Genomic DNA, 16,259 nt, shown 5'->3' on the forward strand with positions numbered 1-16,259 from the left:
GGTGTGAAGGAACAAGGGGTGGCTGTGGGCATGCACTTGCTGCCGCTGCCAGTGTTTATCTGCATGGCAGCAGGGCATTTGGGCGTTGCCAGGAAGGCGTTTTTATGTAGATTCCTCCTCTTTCAGCACTGCATTGTGGTGCAAGCAAAAGAAGCAAATCCTGTCTGGCTTCCTCTCCGGCCTTTATTCACCTCCCGTGTAGCTGTGAGTGTGTGAGCCTGCAGGGCCCCATGGAATTGCCTAGAAGTAGGCTGAATCGCTGCAAGGGCTGAACAGCAGTATCGGGCAGGCTCGGGCAACGCGCGGCCCGTTCGGGTTATCGCTTCTCGGCCTTTTGGCTAAGATCAAGTGTAGTATCTGTTCTTATCAGTTTAATATCTGATACGTCCCCTATCTGGGGACCATATATTAAATGGATTTTTAGAACAGGGAGATGGAAATAGAGCTTGCTCTGTCCACTCCACGCATTGACCTGGTATTGCAGTATTTCCAGGACCGGTGCACCCTTTCCTTATGTGTTGACTAAAAGCAGATTCCAAAAGTGTTTTTTGTCTTTGCTATTGTTTCTGTCTTTCTGAAGGGATCTCCCCTTTTAATCCCATTATTTCAACACCTGTTGGACAATGCATGAGTGATAATGAGCTCATTGATTAAATGCAATTAATGAATAGATTGCCACCTCTTGTTGTGTGTCGTCTGTGTTTCTGTGTTTCCGGCATTTCACATTGGAACACCTCATTCACCTTCCTTGTCTTCTCTCCGCCCTCCCTTTTAGGTAAGTTAAAGAGCTGCACCTGAGCCAGCCACTGATTGATTGATTGATTGATTGATTGATTGATTGATTGATTGATTGATGCAGCACAACAGTCAAATAGTGGAGTGGAGTAGGGGAACAGCAAACAGCCAATAAAGCAGCCCGCCCGCTCGCCTGCCCGCCACAATGGACCTACCTGTGTACACTAGATGGATGTGATGGAATGTACTGTCGTCCCTACATTTCAAGAAGAAGTAAGAATTGCAGTTGCAACAAAGCCTTGCTTGCCTACAAAGAGAGCGGCAATTTGGATTTGTTACTATGTTACCTAGAAGAATAACAAACTGTGCAAGGATGGAGGTTGTAGGAGCAAGGAGAAGTTGTCTGTAAAGTTGGTGGATGCCTATTTTCCATTTTGCAGTCCCTTGTCTCCCTCTTGTGGCCTCCTGGAGGCAACTAGCTGTGCAAAAAAAAGACAGCCTGGCGGCCGGCTGTTGCAGTGTTGCCCTCTCAGGCAACACTGAGTGACTGACTGAGCCTCACCGTCTTATATAAAGTTCAGACGGAACTTTGCACGTGTCATAGTGGAGCCCTCAGGATTCCAGAGCCAGCTTTCTGACATCATAATGGGGCCTCAGAGATAAAAGCCTGGGCCCAGGCAGTGTTGGTCAGTGCTGCTCAGCAGGCAGCACTGGACTGGACTGGATTACAGCTGATACAAGGTGTGAAGGAACAAGGGGTGGCTGTGGGCATGCACTTGCTGCCGCTGCCAGTGTTTATCTGCATGGCAGCAGGGCATTTGGGCGTTGCCAGGAAGGCGTTTTTATGTAGATTCCTCCTCTTTCAGCACTGCATTGTGGTGCAAGCAAAAGAAGCAAATCCTGTCTGGCTTCCTCTCCGGCCTTTATTCACCTCCCGTGTAGCTGTGAGTGTGTGAGCCTGCAGGGCCCCATGGAATTGCCTAGAAGTAGGCTGAATCGCTGCAAGGGCTGAACAGCAGTATCGGGCAGGCTCGGGCAACGCGCGGCCCGTTCGGGTTATCGCTTCTCGGCCTTTTGGCTAAGATCAAGTGTAGTATCTGTTCTTATCAGTTTAATATCTGATACGTCCCCTATCTGGGGACCATATATTAAATGGATTTTTAGAACAGGGAGATGGAAATAGAGCTTGCTCTGTCCACTCCACGCATTGACCTGGTATTGCAGTATTTCCAGGACCGGTGCACCCTTTCCTTATGTGTTGACTAAAAGCAGATTCCAAAAGTGTTTTTTGTCTTTGCTATTGTTTCTGTCTTTCTGAAGGGATCTCCCCTTTTAATCCCATTATTTCAACACCTGTTGGACAATGCATGAGTGATAATGAGCTCATTGATTAAATGCAATTAATGAATAGATTGCCACCTCTTGTTGTGTGTCGTCTGTGTTTCTGTGTTTCCGGCATTTCACATTGGAACACCTCATTCACCTTCCTTGTCTTCTCTCCGCCCTCCCTTTTAGGTAAGTTAAAGAGCTGCACCTGAGCCAGCCACTGATTGATTGATTGATTGATTGATTGATTGATTGATGCAGCACAACAGTCAAATAGTGGAGTGGAGTAGGGGAACAGCAAACAGCCAATAAAGCAGCCCGCCCGCTCGCCTGCCCGCCACAATGGACCTACCTGTGTACACTAGATGGATGTGATGGAATGTACTGTCGTCCCTACATTTCAAGAAGAAGTAAGAATTGCAGTTGCAACAAAGCCTTGCTTGCCTACAAAGAGAGCAGCAATTTGGATTTGTTACTATGTTACCTAGAAGAATAACAAACTGTGCAAGATAACAAACTGTGCAAGGATGGAGGTTGTAGGAGCAAGGAGAAGTTGTCTGTAAAGTTGGTGGATGCCTATTTTCCATTTTGCAGTCCCTTGTCTCCCTCTTGTGGCCTCCTGGAGGCAACTAGCTGTGCAAAAAAAAGACAGCCTGGCGGCCGGCTGTTGCAGTGTTGCCCTCTCAGGCAACACTGAGTGACTGACTGAGCCTCACCGTCTTATATAAAGTTCAGACGGAACTTTGCACGTGTCATAGTGGAGCCCTCAGGATTCCAGAGCCAGCTTTCTGACATCATAATGGGGCCTCAGAGATAAAAGCCTGGGCCCAGGCAGTGTTGGTCAGTGCTGCTCAGCAGGCAGCACTGGACTGGACTGGATTACAGCTGATACAAGGTGTGAAGGAACAAGGGGTGGCTGTGGGCATGCACTTGCTGCCGCTGCCAGTGTTTATCTGCATGGCAGCAGGGCATTTGGGCGTTGCCAGGAAGGCGTTTTTATGTAGATTCCTCCTCTTTCAGCACTGCATTGTGGTGCAAGCAAAAGAAGCAAATCCTGTCTGGCTTCCTCTCCGGCCTTTATTCACCTCCCGTGTAGCTGTGAGTGTGTGAGCCTGCAGGGCCCCATGGAATTGCCTAGAAGTAGGCTGAATCGCTGCAAGGGCTGAACAGCAGTATCGGGCAGGCTCGGGCAACGCGCGGCCCGTTCGGGTTATCGCTTCTCGGCCTTTTGGCTAAGATCAAGTGTAGTATCTGTTCTTATCAGTTTAATATCTGATACGTCCCCTATCTGGGGACCATATATTAAATGGATTTTTAGAACAGGGAGATGGAAATAGAGCTTGCTCTGTCCACTCCACGCATTGACCTGGTATTGCAGTATTTCCAGGACCGGTGCACCCTTTCCTTATGTGTTGACTAAAAGCAGATTCCAAAAGTGTTTTTTGTCTTTGCTATTGTTTCTGTCTTTCTGAAGGGATCTCCCCTTTTAATCCCATTATTTCAACACCTGTTGGACAATGCATGAGTGATAATGAGCTCATTGATTAAATGCAATTAATGAATAGATTGCCACCTCTTGTTGTGTGTCGTCTGTGTTTCTGTGTTTCCGGCATTTCACATTGGAACACCTCATTCACCTTCCTTGTCTTCTCTCCGCCCTCCCTTTTAGGTAAGTTAAAGAGCTGCACCTGAGCCAGCCACTGATTGATTGATTGATTGATTGATTGATTGATTGATTGATTGATGCAGCACAACAGTCAAATAGTGGAGTGGAGTAGGGGAACAGCAAACAGCCAATAAAGCAGCCCGCCCGCTCGCCTGCCCGCCACAATGGACCTACCTGTGTACACTAGATGGATGTGATGGAATGTACTGTCGTCCCTACATTTCAAGAAGAAGTAAGAATTGCAGTTGCAACAAAGCCTTGCTTGCCTACAAAGAGAGCAGCAATTTGGATTTGTTACTATGTTACCTAGAAGAATAACAAACTGTGCAAGGATGGAGGTTGTAGGAGCAAGGAGAAGTTGTCTGTAAAGTTGGTGGATGCCTATTTTCCATTTTGCAGTCCCTTGTCTCCCTCTTGTGGCCTCCTGGAGGCAACTAGCTGTGCAAAAAAAAGACAGCCTGGCGGCCGGCTGTTGCAGTGTTGCCCTCTCAGGCAACACTGAGTGACTGACTGAGCCTCACCGTCTTATATAAAGTTCAGACGGAACTTTGCACGTGTCATAGTGGAGCCCTCAGGATTCCAGAGCCAGCTTTCTGACATCATAATGGGGCCTCAGAGATAAAAGCCTGGGCCCAGGCAGTGTTGGTCAGTGCTGCTCAGCAGGCAGCACTGGACTAGACTGGATTACAGCTGATACAAGGTGTGAAGGAACAAGGGGTGGCTGTGGGCATGCACTTGCTGCCGCTGCCAGTGTTTATCTGCATGGCAGCAGGGCATTTGGGCGTTGCCAGGAAGGCGTTTTTATGTAGATTCCTCCTCTTTCAGCACTGCATTGTGGTGCAAGCAAAAGAAGCAAATCCTGTCTGGCTTCCTCTCCGGCCTTTATTCACCTCCCGTGTAGCTGTGAGTGTGTGAGCCTGCAGGGCCCCATGGAATTGCCTAGAAGTAGGCTGAATCGCTGCAAGGGCTGAACAGCAGTATCGGGCAGGCTCGGGCAACGCGCGGCCCGTTCGGGTTATCGCTTCTCGGCCTTTTGGCTAAGATCAAGTGTAGTATCTGTTCTTATCAGTTTAATATCTGATACGTCCCCTATCTGGGGACCATATATTAAATGGATTTTTAGAACAGGGAGATGGAAATAGAGCTTGCTCTGTCCACTCCACGCATTGACCTGGTATTGCAGTATTTCCAGGACCGGTGCACCCTTTCCTTATGTGTTGACTAAAAGCAGATTCCAAAAGTGTTTTTTGTCTTTGCTATTGTTTCTGTCTTTCTGAAGGGATCTCCCCTTTTAATCCCATTATTTCAACACCTGTTGGACAATGCATGAGTGATAATGAGCTCATTGATTAAATGCAATTAATGAATAGATTGCCACCTCTTGTTGTGTGTCGTCTGTGTTTCTGTGTTTCCGGCATTTCACATTGGAACACCTCATTCACCTTCCTTGTCTTCTCTCCGCCCTCCCTTTTAGGTAAGTTAAAGAGCTGCACCTGAGCCAGCCACTGATTGATTGATTGATTGATTGATTGATTGATTGATTGATTGATTGATTGATGCAGCACAACAGTCAAATAGTGGAGTGGAGTAGGGGAACAGCAAACAGCCAATAAAGCAGCCCGCCCGCTCGCCTGCCCGCCACAATGGACCTACCTGTGTACACTAGATGGATGTGATGGAATGTACTGTCGTCCCTACATTTCAAGAAGAAGTAAGAATTGCAGTTGCAACAAAGCCTTGCTTGCCTACAAAGAGAGCAGCAATTTTGATTTATTACTATGTTACCTAGAAGAATAACAAACTGTGCAAGGATGGAGGTTGTAGGAGCAAGGAGAAGTTGTCTGTAAAGTTGGTGGATGCCTATTTTCCATTTTGCAGTCCCTTGTCTCCCTCTTGTGGCCTCCTGGAGGCAACTAGCTGTGCAAAAAAAAGACAGCCTGGCGGCCGGCTGTTGCAGTGTTGCCCTCTCAGGCAACACTGAGTGACTGACTGAGCCTCACCGTCTTATATAAAGTTCAGACGGAACTTTGCACGTGTCATAGTGGAGCCCTCAGGATTCCAGAGCCAGCTTTCTGACATCATAATGGGGCCTCAGAGATAAAAGCCTGGGCCCAGGCAGTGTTGGTCAGTGCTGCTCAGCAGGCAGCACTGGACTGGACTGGATTACAGCTGATACAAGGTGTGAAGGAACAAGGGGTGGCTGTGGGCATGCACTTGCTGCCGCTGCCAGTGTTTATCTGCATGGCAGCAGGGCATTTGGGCGTTGCCAGGAAGGCGTTTTTATGTAGATTCCTCCTCTTTCAGCACTGCATTGTGGTGCAAGCAAAAGAAGCAAATCCTGTCTGGCTTCCTCTCCGGCCTTTATTCACCTCCCGTGTAGCTGTGAGTGTGTGAGCCTGCAGGGCCCCATGGAATTGCCTAGAAGTAGGCTGAATCGCTGCAAGGGCTGAACAGCAGTATCGGGCAGGCTCGGGCAACGCGCGGCCCGTTCGGGTTATCGCTTCTCGGCCTTTTGGCTAAGATCAAGTGTAGTATCTGTTCTTATCAGTTTAATATCTGATACGTCCCCTATCTGGGGACCATATATTAAATGGATTTTTAGAACAGGGAGATGGAAATAGAGCTTGCTCTGTCCACTCCACGCATTGACCTGGTATTGCAGTATTTCCAGGACCGGTGCACCCTTTCCTTATGTGTTGACTAAAAGCAGATTCCAAAAGTGTTTTTTGTCTTTGCTATTGTTTCTGTCTTTCTGAAGGGATCTCCCCTTTTAATCCCATTATTTCAACACCTGTTGGACAATGCATGAGTGATAATGAGCTCATTGATTAAATGCAATTAATGAATAGATTGCCACCTCTTGTTGTGTGTCGTCTGTGTTTCTGTGTTTCCGGCATTTCACATTGGAACACCTCATTCACCTTCCTTGTCTTCTCTCCGCCCTCCCTTTTAGGTAAGTTAAAGAGCTGCACCTGAGCCAGCCACTGATTGATTGATTGATTGATTGATTGATTGATTGATTGATTGATTGATTGCAGCACAACAGTCAAATAGTGGAGTGGAGTAGGGGAACAGCAAACAGCCAATAAAGCAGCCCGCCCGCTCGCCTGCCCGCCACAATGGACCTACCTGTGTACACTAGATGGATGTGATGGAATGTACTGTCGTCCCTACATTTCAAGAAGAAGTAAGAATTGCAGTTGCAACAAAGCCTTGCTTGCCTACAAAGAGAGCAGCAATTTGGATTTGTTACTATGTTACCTAGAAGAATAACAAACTGTGCAAGGATGGAGGTTGTAGGAGCAAGGAGAAGTTGTCTGTAAAGTTGGTGGATGCCTATTTTCCATTTTGCAGTCCCTTGTCTCCCTCTTGTGGCCTCCTGGAGGCAACTAGCTGTGCAAAAAAAAGACAGCCTGGCGGCCGGCTGTTGCAGTGTTGCCCTCTCAGGCAACACTGAGTGACTGACTGAGCCTCACCGTCTTATATAAAGTTCAGACGGAACTTTGCACGTGTCATAGTGGAGCCCTCAGGATTCCAGAGCCAGCTTTCTGACATCATAATGGGGCCTCAGAGATAAAAGCCTGGGCCCAGGCAGTGTTGGTCAGTGCTGCTCAGCAGGCAGCACTGGACTGGACTGGATTACAGCTGATACAAGGTGTGAAGGAACAAGGGGTGGCTGTGGGCATGCACTTGCTGCCGCTGCCAGTGTTTATCTGCATGGCAGCAGGGCATTTGGGCGTTGCCAGGAAGGCGTTTTTATGTAGATTCCTCCTCTTTCAGCACTGCATTGTGGTGCAAGCAAAAGAAGCAAATCCTGTCTGGCTTCCTCTCCGGCCTTTATTCACCTCCCGTGTAGCTGTGAGTGTGTGAGCCTGCAGGGCCCCATGGAATTGCCTAGAAGTAGGCTGAATCGCTGCAAGGGCTGAACAGCAGTATCGGGCAGGCTCGGGCAACGCGCGGCCCGTTCGGGTTATCGCTTCTCGGCCTTTTGGCTAAGATCAAGTGTAGTATCTGTTCTTATCAGTTTAATATCTGATACGTCCCCTATCTGGGGACCATATATTAAATGGATTTTTAGAACAGGGAGATGGAAATAGAGCTTGCTCTGTCCACTCCACGCATTGACCTGGTATTGCAGTATTTCCAGGACCGGTGCACCCTTTCCTTATGTGTTGACTAAAAGCAGATTCCAAAAGTGTTTTTTGTCTTTGCTATTGTTTCTGTCTTTCTGAAGGGATCTCCCCTTTTAATCCCATTATTTCAACACCTGTTGGACAATGCATGAGTGATAATGAGCTCATTGATTAAATGCAATTAATGAATAGATTGCCACCTCTTGTTGTGTGTCGTCTGTGTTTCTGTGTTTCCGGCATTTCACATTGGAACACCTCATTCACCTTCCTTGTCTTCTCTCCGCCCTCCCTTTTAGGTAAGTTAAAGAGCTGCACCTGAGCCAGCCACTGATTGATTGATTGATTGATTGATTGATTGATTGATTGATTGATGCAGCACAACAGTCAAATAGTGGAGTGGAGTAGGGGAACAGCAAACAGCCAATAAAGCAGCCCGCCCGCTCGCCTGCCCGCCACAATGGACCTACCTGTGTACACTAGATGGATGTGATGGAATGTACTGTCGTCCCTACATTTCAAGAAGAAGTAAGAATTGCAGTTGCAACAAAGCCTTGCTTGCCTACAAAGAGAGCAGCAATTTGGATTTGTTACTATGTTACCTAGAAGAATAACAAACTGTGCAAGGATGGAGGTTGTAGGAGCAAGGAGAAGTTGTCTGTAAAGTTGGTGGATGCCTATTTTCCATTTTGCAGTCCCTTGTCTCCCTCTTGTGGCCTCCTGGAGGCAACTAGCTGTGCAAAAAAAAGACAGCCTGGCGGCCGGCTGTTGCAGTGTTGCCCTCTCAGGCAACACTGAGTGACTGACTGAGCCTCACCGTCTTATATAAAGTTCAGACGGAACTTTGCACGTGTCATAGTGGAGCCCTCAGGATTCCAGAGCCAGCTTTCTGACATCATAATGGGGCCTCAGAGATAAAAGCCTGGGCCCAGGCAGTGTTGGTCAGTGCTGCTCAGCAGGCAGCACTGGACTGGACTGGATTACAGCTGATACAAGGTGTGAAGGAACAAGGGGTGGCTGTGGGCATGCACTTGCTGCCGCTGCCAGTGTTTATCTGCATGGCAGCAGGGCATTTGGGCGTTGCCAGGAAGGCGTTTTTATGTAGATTCCTCCTCTTTCAGCACTGCATTGTGGTGCAAGCAAAAGAAGCAAATCCTGTCTGGCTTCCTCTCCGGCCTTTATTCACCTCCCGTGTAGCTGTGAGTGTGTGAGCCTGCAGGGCCCCATGGAATTGCCTAGAAGTAGGCTGAATCGCTGCAAGGGCTGAACAGCAGTATCGGGCAGGCTCGGGCAACGCGCGGCCCGTTCGGGTTATCGCTTCTCGGCCTTTTGGCTAAGATCAAGTGTAGTATCTGTTCTTATCAGTTTAATATCTGATACGTCCCCTATCTGGGGACCATATATTAAATGGATTTTTAGAACAGGGAGATGGAAATAGAGCTTGCTCTGTCCACTCCACGCATTGACCTGGTATTGCAGTATTTCCAGGACCGGTGCACCCTTTCCTTATGTGTTGACTAAAAGCAGATTCCAAAAGTGTTTTTTGTCTTTGCTATTGTTTCTGTCTTTCTGAAGGGATCTCCCCTTTTAATCCCATTATTTCAACACCTGTTGGACAATGCATGAGTGATAATGAGCTCATTGATTAAATGCAATTAATGAATAGATTGCCACCTCTTGTTGTGTGTCGTCTGTGTTTCTGTGTTTCCGGCATTTCACATTGGAACACCTCATTCACCTTCCTTGTCTTCTCTCCGCCCTCCCTTTTAGGTAAGTTAAAGAGCTGCACCTGAGCCAGCCACTGATTGATTGATTGATTGATTGATTGATTGATTGATTGATTGATTGATGCAGCACAACAGTCAAATAGTGGAGTGGAGTAGGGGAACAGCAAACAGCCAATAAAGCAGCCCGCCCGCTCGCCTGCCCGCCACAATGGACCTACCTGTGTACACTAGATGGATGTGATGGAATGTACTGTCGTCCCTACATTTCAAGAAGAAGTAAGAATTGCAGTTGCAACAAAGCCTTGCTTGCCTACAAAGAGAGCAGCAATTTGGATTTGTTACTATGTTACCTAGAAGAATAACAAACTGTGCAAGGATGGAGGTTGTAGGAGCAAGGAGAAGTTGTCTGTAAAGTTGGTGGATGCCTATTTTCCATTTTGCAGTCCCTTGTCTCCCTCTTGTGGCCTCCTGGAGGCAACTAGCTGTGCAAAAAAAAGACAGCCTGGCGGCCGGCTGTTGCAGTGTTGCCCTCTCAGGCAACACTGAGTGACTGACTGAGCCTCACCGTCTTATATAAAGTTCAGACGGAACTTTGCACGTGTCATAGTGGAGCCCTCAGGATTCCAGAGCCAGCTTTCTGACATCATAATGGGGCCTCAGAGATAAAAGCCTGGGCCCAGGCAGTGTTGGTCAGTGCTGCTCAGCAGGCAGCACTGGACTGGACTGGATTACAGCTGATACAAGGTGTGAAGGAACAAGGGGTGGCTGTGGGCATGCACTTGCTGCCGCTGCCAGTGTTTATCTGCATGGCAGCAGGGCATTTGGGCGTTGCCAGGAAGGCGTTTTTATGTAGATTCCTCCTCTTTCAGCACTGCATTGTGGTGCAAGCAAAAGAAGCAAATCCTGTCTGGCTTCCTCTCCGGCCTTTATTCACCTCCCGTGTAGCTGTGAGTGTGTGAGCCTGCAGGGCCCCATGGAATTGCCTAGAAGTAGGCTGAATCGCTGCAAGGGCTGAACAGCAGTATCGGGCAGGCTCGGGCAACGCGCGGCCCGTTCGGGTTATCGCTTCTCGGCCTTTTGGCTAAGATCAAGTGTAGTATCTGTTCTTATCAGTTTAATATCTGATACGTCCCCTATCTGGGGACCATATATTAAATGGATTTTTAGAACAGGGAGATGGAAATAGAGCTTGCTCTGTCCACTCCACGCATTGACCTGGTATTGCAGTATTTCCAGGACCGGTGCACCCTTTCCTTATGTGTTGACTAAAAGCAGATTCCAAAAGTGTTTTTTGTCTTTGCTATTGTTTCTGTCTTTCTGAAGGGATCTCCCCTTTTAATCCCATTATTTCAACACCTGTTGGACAATGCATGAGTGATAATGAGCTTATTGATTAAATGCAATTAATGAATAGATTGCCACCTCTTGTTGTGTGTCGTCTGTGTTTCTGTGTTTCCGGCATTTCACATTGGAACACCTCATTCACCTTCCTTGTCTTCTCTCCGCCCTCCCTTTTAGGTAAGTTAAAGAGCTGCACCTGAGCCAGCCACTGATTGATTGATTGATTGATTGATTGATTGATTGATTGATTGATGCAGCACAACAGTCAAATAGTGGAGTGGAGTAGGGGAACAGCAAACAGCCAATAAAGCAGCCCGCCCGCTCGCCTGCCCGCCACAATGGACCTACCTGTGTACACTAGATGGATGTGATGGAATGTACTGTCGTCCCTACATTTCAAGAAGAAGTAAGAATTGCAGTTGCAACAAAGCCTTGCTTGCCTACAAAGAGAGCAGCAATTTGGATTTGTTACTATGTTACCTAGAAGAATAACAAACTGTGCAAGGATGGAGGTTGTAGGAGCAAGGAGAAGTTGTCTGTAAAGTTGGTGGATGCCTATTTTCCATTTTGCAGTCCCTTGTCTCCCTCTTGTGGCCTCCTGGAGGCAACTAGCTGTGCAAAAAAAAAGACAGCCTGGCGGCCGGCTGTTGCAGTGTTGCCCTCTCAGGCAACACTGAGTGACTGACTGAGCCTCACCGTCTTATATAAAGTTCAGACGGAACTTTGCACGTGTCATAGTGGAGCCCTCAGGATTCCAGAGCCAGCTTTCTGACATCATAATGGGGCCTCAGAGATAAAAGCCTGGGCCCAGGCAGTGTTGGTCAGTGCTGCTCAGCAGGCAGCACTGGACTGGACTGGATTACAGCTGATACAAGGTGTGAAGGAACAAGGGGTGGCTGTGGGCATGCACTTGCTGCCGCTGCCAGTGTTTATCTGCATGGCAGCAGGGCATTTGGGCGTTGCCAGGAAGGCGTTTTTATGTATATTCCTCCTCTTTCAGCACTGCATTGTGGTGCAAGCAAAAGAAGCAAATCCTGTCTGGCTTCCTCTCCGGCCTTTATTCACCTCCCGTGTAGCTGTGAGTGTGTGAGCCTGCAGGGCCCCATGGAATTGCCTAGAAGTAGGCTGAATCGCTGCAAGGGCTGAACAGCAGTATCGGGCAGGCTCGGGCAACGCGCGGCCCGTTCGGGTTATCGCTTCTCGGCCTTTTGGCTAAGATCAAGTGTAGTATCTGTTCTTATCAGTTTAATATCTGATACGTCCCCTATCTGGGGACCATATATTAAATGGATTTTTAGAACAGGGAGATGGAAATAGAGCTTGCTCTGTCCACTCCACGCATTGACCTGGTATTGCAGTATTTCCAGGACCGGTGCACCCTTTCCTTATGTGTTGACTAAAAGCAGATTCCAAAAGTGTTTTTTGTCTTTGCTATTGTTTCTGTCTTTCTGAAGGGATCTCCCCTTTTAATCCCATTATTTCAACACCTGTTGGACAATGCATGAGTGATAATGAGCTCATTGATTAAATGCAATTAATGAATAGATTGCCACCTCTTGTTGTGTGTCGTCTGTGTTTCTGTGTTTCCGGCATTTCACATTGGAACACCTCATTCACCTTCCTTGTCTTCTCTCCGCCCTCCCTTTTAGGTAAGTTAAAGAGCTGCACCTGAGCCAGCCACTGATTGATTGATTGATTGATTGATTGATTGATTGATTGATGCAGCACAACAGTCAAATAGTGGAGTGGAGTAGGGGAACAGCAAACAGCCAATAAAGCAGCCCGCCCGCTCGCCTGCCCGCCACAATGGACCTACCTGTGTACACTAGATGGATGTGATGGAATGTACTGTCGTCCCTACATTTCAAGAAGAAGTAAGAATTGCAGTTGCAACAAAGCCTTGCTTGCCTACAAAGAGAGCAGCAATTTGGATTTGTTACTATGTTACCTAGAAGAATAACAAACTGTGCAAGGATGGAGGTTGTAGGAGCAAGGAGAAGTTGTCTGTAAAGTTGGTGGATGCCTATTTTCCATTTTGCAGTCCCTTGTCTCCCTCTTGTGGCCTCCTGGAGGCAACTAGCTGTGCAAAAAAAAGACAGCCTGGCGGCCGGCTGTTGCAGTGTTGCCCTCTCAGGCAACACTGAGTGACTGACTGAGCCTCACCGTCTTATATAAAGTTCAGACGGAACTTTGCACGTGTCATAGTGGAGCCCTCAGGATTCCAGAGCCAGCTTTCTGACATCATAATGGGGCCTCAGAGATAAAAGCCTGGGCCCAGGCAGTGTTGGTCAGTGCTGCTCAGCAGGCAGCACTGGACTGGACTGGATTACAGCTGATACAAGGTGTGAAGGAACAAGGGGTGGCTGTGGGCATGCACTTGCTGCCGCTGCCAGTGTTTATCTGCATGGCAGCAGGGCATTTTGGCGTTGCCAGGAAGGCGTTTTTATGTAGATTCCTCCTCTTTCAGCACTGCATTGTGGTGCAAGCAAAAGAAGCAAATCCTGTCTGGCTTCCTCTCCGGCCTTTATTCACCTCCCGTGTAGCTGTGAGTGTGTGAGCCTGCAGGGCCCCATGGAATTGCCTAGAAGTAGGCTGAATCGCTGCAAGGGCTGAACAGCAGTATCGGGCAGGCTCGGGCAACGCGCGGCCCGTTCGGGTTATCGCTTCTCGGCCTTTTGGCTAAGATCAAGTGTAGTATCTGTTCTTATCAGTTTAATATCTGATACGTCCCCTATCTGGGGACCATATATTAAATGGATTTTTAGAACAGGGAGATGGAAATAGAGCTTGCTCTGTCCACTCCACGCATTGACCTGGTATTGCAGTATTTCCAGGACCGGTGCACCCTTTCCTTATGTGTTGACTAAAAGCAGATTCCAAAAGTGTTTTTTGTCTTTGCTATTGTTTCTGTCTTTCTGAAGGGATCTCCCCTTTTAATCCCATTATTTCAACACCTGTTGGACAATGCATGAGTGATAATGAGCTCATTGATTAAATGCAATTAATGAATAGATTGCCACCTCTTGTTGTGTGTCGTCTGTGTTTCTGTGTTTCCGGCATTTCACATTGGAACACCTCATTCACCTTCCTTGTCTTCTCTCCGCCCTCCCTTTTAGGTAAGTTAAAGAGCTGCACCTGAGCCAGCCACTGATTGATTGATTGATTGATTGATTGATTGATTGATTGATTGATTGATTGATTGATTGATGCAGCACAACAGTCAAATAGTGGAGTGGAGTAGGGGAACAGCAAACAGCCAATAAAGCAGCCCGCCCGCTCGCCTGCCCGCCACAATGGACCTACCTGTGTACACTAGATGGATGTGATGGAATGTACTGTCGTCCCTACATTTCAAGAAGAAGTAAGAATTGCAGTTGCAACAAAGCCTTGCTTGCCTACAAAGAGAGCAGCAATTTGGATTTGTTACTATGTTACCTAGAAGAATAACAAACTGTGCAAGGATGGAGGTTGTAGGAGCAAGGAGAAGTTGTCTGTAAAGTTGGTGGATGCCTATTTTCCATTTTGCAGTCCCTTGTCTCCCTCTTGTGGCCTCCTGGAGGCAACTAGCTGTGCAAAAAAAAGACAGCCTGGCGGCCGGCTGTTGCAGTGTTGCCCTCTCAGGCAACACTGAGTGACTGACTGAGCCTCACCGTCTTATATAAAGTTCAGACGGAACTTTGCACGTGTCATAGTGGAGCCCTCAGGATTCCAGAGCCAGCTTTCTGACATCATAATGGGGCCTCAGAGATAAAAGCCTGGGCCCAGGCAGTGTTGGTCAGTGCTGCTCAGCAGGCAGCACTGGACTGGACTGGATTACAGCTGATACAAGGTGTGAAGGAACAAGGGGTGGCTGTGGGCATGCACTTGCTGCCGCTGCCAGTGTTTATCTGCATGGCAGCAGGGCATTTGGGCGTTGCCAGGAAGGCGTTTTTATGTAGATTCCTCCTCTTTCAGCACTGCATTGTGGTGCAAGCAAAAGAAGCAAATCCTGTCTGGCTTCCTCTCCGGCCTTTATTCACCTCCCGTGTAGCTGTGAGTGTGTGAGCCTGCAGGGCCCCATGGAATTGCCTAGAAGTAGGCTGAATCGCTGCAAGGGCTGAACAGCAGTATCGGGCAGGCTCGGGCAACGCGCGGCCCGTTCGGGTTATCGCTTCTCGGCCTTTTGGCTAAGATCAAGTGTAGTATCTGTTCTTATCAGTTTAATATCTGATACGTCCCCTATCTGGGGACCATATATTAAATGGATTTATAGAACAGGGAGATGGAAATAGAGCTTGCTCTGTCCACTCCACGCATTGACCTGGTATTGCAGTATTTCCAGGACCGGTGCACCCTTTCCTTATGTGTTGACTAAAAGCAGATTCCAAAAGTGTTTTTTGTCTTTGCTATTGTTTCTGTCTTTCTGAAGGGATCTCCCCTTTTAATCCCATTATTTCAACACCTGTTGGACAATGCATGAGTGATAATGAGCTCATTGATTAAATGCAATTAATGAATAGATTGCCACCTCTTGTTGTGTGTCGTCTGTGTTTCTGTGTTTCCGGCATTTCACATTGGAACACCTCATTCACCTTCCTTGTCTTCTCTCCGCCCTCCCTTTTAGGTAAGTTAAAGAGCTGCACCTGAGCCAGCCACTGATTGATTGATTGATTGATTGATTGATTGATTGATTGATTGATTGATTGATTGATTGATTGATTGATTGATGCAGCACAACAGTCAAATAGTGGAGTGGAGTAGGGGAACAGCAAACAGCCAATAAAGCAGCCCGCCCGCTCGCCTGCCCGCCACAATGGACCTACCTGTGTACACTAGATGGATGTGATGGAATGTACTGTCGTCCCTACATTTCAAGAAGAAGTAAGAATTGCAGTTGCAACAAAGCCTTGCTTGCCTACAAAGAGAGCAGCAATTTGGATTTGTTACTATGTTACCTAGAAGAATAACAAACTGTGCAAGGATGGAGGTTGTAGGAGCAAGGAGAAGTTGTCTGTAAAGTTGGTGGATGCCTATTTTCCATTTTGCAGTCCCTTGTCTCCCTCTTGTGGCCTCCTGGAGGCAACTAGCTGTGCAAAAAAAAGACAGCCTGGCGGCCGGCTGTTGCAGTGTTGCCCTCTCAGGCAACACTGAGTGACTGACTGAGCCTCACCGTCTTATATAAAGTTCAGACGGAACTTTGCACGTGTCATAGTGGAGCCCTCAGGATTCCAGAGCCAGCTTTCTGACATCATAATGGGGCCTCAGAGATAAAAGCCTGGGCCCAGGCAGTGTTGGTCAGTGCTGCTCAGCAGGCAGCACTGGACTGGACTGGATTACAGCTGATACAAGGTGTGA

General features: G+C 47.8%; 11 non-coding genes across 11 annotated transcripts; all 11 read left to right on the forward strand.

The window, feature by feature from the left end:
* Window positions 1–318: 318 nt before the first annotated feature.
* On the forward strand, window positions 319–509 carry LOC142723939 (U2 spliceosomal RNA). Its single transcript, XR_012875794.1, has one exon. It is a non-coding gene; the product is annotated as a U2 spliceosomal RNA (small nuclear RNA).
* A 1,284-nt stretch (window positions 510–1,793) lies between these two features.
* LOC142723940 (U2 spliceosomal RNA) lies at window positions 1,794–1,984 on the forward strand. Its single transcript, XR_012875795.1, has one exon. It is a non-coding gene; the product is annotated as a U2 spliceosomal RNA (small nuclear RNA).
* A 1,289-nt stretch (window positions 1,985–3,273) lies between these two features.
* Window positions 3,274–3,464, forward strand: LOC142723941 (U2 spliceosomal RNA). Its single transcript, XR_012875796.1, has one exon. It is a non-coding gene; the product is annotated as a U2 spliceosomal RNA (small nuclear RNA).
* Window positions 3,465–4,744: 1,280 nt separating this feature from the next.
* On the forward strand, window positions 4,745–4,935 carry LOC142723942 (U2 spliceosomal RNA). Its single transcript, XR_012875798.1, has one exon. It is a non-coding gene; the product is annotated as a U2 spliceosomal RNA (small nuclear RNA).
* Window positions 4,936–6,223: 1,288 nt separating this feature from the next.
* On the forward strand, window positions 6,224–6,414 carry LOC142723943 (U2 spliceosomal RNA). The gene has a single exon (XR_012875799.1). It is a non-coding gene; the product is annotated as a U2 spliceosomal RNA (small nuclear RNA).
* Window positions 6,415–7,699: 1,285 nt separating this feature from the next.
* LOC142723944 (U2 spliceosomal RNA) lies at window positions 7,700–7,890 on the forward strand. Its single transcript, XR_012875800.1, has one exon. It is a non-coding gene; the product is annotated as a U2 spliceosomal RNA (small nuclear RNA).
* A 1,280-nt stretch (window positions 7,891–9,170) lies between these two features.
* On the forward strand, window positions 9,171–9,361 carry LOC142723945 (U2 spliceosomal RNA). The gene has a single exon (XR_012875801.1). It is a non-coding gene; the product is annotated as a U2 spliceosomal RNA (small nuclear RNA).
* A 1,284-nt stretch (window positions 9,362–10,645) lies between these two features.
* On the forward strand, window positions 10,646–10,836 carry LOC142723946 (U2 spliceosomal RNA). The gene has a single exon (XR_012875802.1). It is a non-coding gene; the product is annotated as a U2 spliceosomal RNA (small nuclear RNA).
* A 1,281-nt stretch (window positions 10,837–12,117) lies between these two features.
* LOC142723947 (U2 spliceosomal RNA) lies at window positions 12,118–12,308 on the forward strand. The gene has a single exon (XR_012875803.1). It is a non-coding gene; the product is annotated as a U2 spliceosomal RNA (small nuclear RNA).
* Window positions 12,309–13,584: 1,276 nt separating this feature from the next.
* On the forward strand, window positions 13,585–13,775 carry LOC142723950 (U2 spliceosomal RNA). Its single transcript, XR_012875805.1, has one exon. It is a non-coding gene; the product is annotated as a U2 spliceosomal RNA (small nuclear RNA).
* Window positions 13,776–15,071: 1,296 nt separating this feature from the next.
* On the forward strand, window positions 15,072–15,262 carry LOC142724017 (U2 spliceosomal RNA). The gene has a single exon (XR_012875871.1). It is a non-coding gene; the product is annotated as a U2 spliceosomal RNA (small nuclear RNA).
* The last annotated feature ends 997 nt before the right edge of the window (window positions 15,263–16,259 follow it).

The sequence above is a fragment of the Rhinoderma darwinii genome, unplaced genomic scaffold, assembly GCF_050947455.1.
Source record: "Rhinoderma darwinii isolate aRhiDar2 unplaced genomic scaffold, aRhiDar2.hap1 Scaffold_568, whole genome shotgun sequence".
Lineage (NCBI taxonomy): Eukaryota > Metazoa > Chordata > Amphibia > Anura > Rhinodermatidae > Rhinoderma > Rhinoderma darwinii.